Here is a 1,234-nt window from a genome sequence, read left to right as displayed (position 1 = left end):
GCTCCTCCAGCCATGGGAGCTTCCCCTTGCTGCCCCATCATGGGGCAGATCTGGGTTGGGGGGGTAAAGGGGCAGATATCTGCCCCCCTGGCCTCCTCTTGACCCCCACCAATCCTGTGGCTCGTGCTGTACGGAAAAGGGGGGCGGGGGCTGAATAAATAGTGACAGCAGCTACCGTGTTCTGGCTTTGGGGGGGATATGTACAACACCTGGCAGGGGCCCTATCCTGGATCTGTCCCTTGTGTGGTGGGGTATGTATACTGCCCGGCCCTGGGCCTGATCTTGGCAGGGGCTGGCTCTGCCCTGGGAGGTACGTACAGTGCCTGGCGCGTGCCTGATCCTGACCAGGGGCCAGGGGCAGATGTCCTGGGGGGTATCTGCCCCTCCCCACCAGGGCTGGGGCATGTGAATTGAGACCTGCTGTAGCCCACCATGCCTTGGGGCCTGGGCAGGGTGGTGCATGCTGGAGGTTTGCGCCCCCCCCCATCCCAGTTCCTAGTGCCCTGTGGGGGCAGCAGGCGGGTGAGAGAGAGGAGCAGCTCCCAGTTGCCCACCCCCCCAGGGCCAGGGAGGAGCTCCGGAGTCGCAGTGGGGGTGAGTCTGTTTATTGCTCCCTGCCCCCGGGGCTGAGGCACCCTTTAAGGCCCAGGCAGGTAGAGGGTCCGGCGTCGTGGGGGGTCTGGACGTCGTCGCACCGTCACCAGCACCGGGGGGGGATCAGTGCCTGCTTCAGCTGTACAGAACTGGGAGGGAAGAGGAGGTTAGTGGGGGGCAGGCCCAGCCCCCTCCTATGAGACCCCCTATACCCTTAATACCCATATGCCCCATGTATCTCCAGCCCCCTTTATAATTCCATACCCCCCAGCCCCAAATAACCTTCCAGTGTCCCACCCCTGTACCCCCTAGCCCCAGTGCATACCTCCCAGCTCCCCATGTACCCCTAGCTCCCCACAACCTTCCCTATATACTCCTGGCACTGCTATATGACCCCAATCCCCCATGTCCTTCTGCCCCCATATTCAGAGTATTGATAGTTGATCGAGTCAGAAGGGACCTGAGCAGATCAAGTCCGTCCCCTGCCATGGCAGGAAAGAGCGCTGGGGTCAAACGACCCCGGCTAGGTGATTAGCCTCCTGAAGACCCCCAGGGTAGGAGCCAGCACCACTTCTCTTGGAAGTTGGTTCAAGGTCCTAGCCGCCCTGACAGTGAAGGAGCGCCTCCTGATATCTAGCCT

The sequence above is a fragment of the Alligator sinensis genome, unplaced genomic scaffold (genome assembly GCF_000455745.1).
Source record: "Alligator sinensis unplaced genomic scaffold, ASM45574v1 scaffold850_1, whole genome shotgun sequence".
NCBI lineage: Eukaryota > Metazoa > Chordata > Crocodylia > Alligatoridae > Alligator > Alligator sinensis.
The sequence above is the reverse complement of the archived record's forward strand: the minus strand, read 5'-3'. Positions refer to the sequence as shown.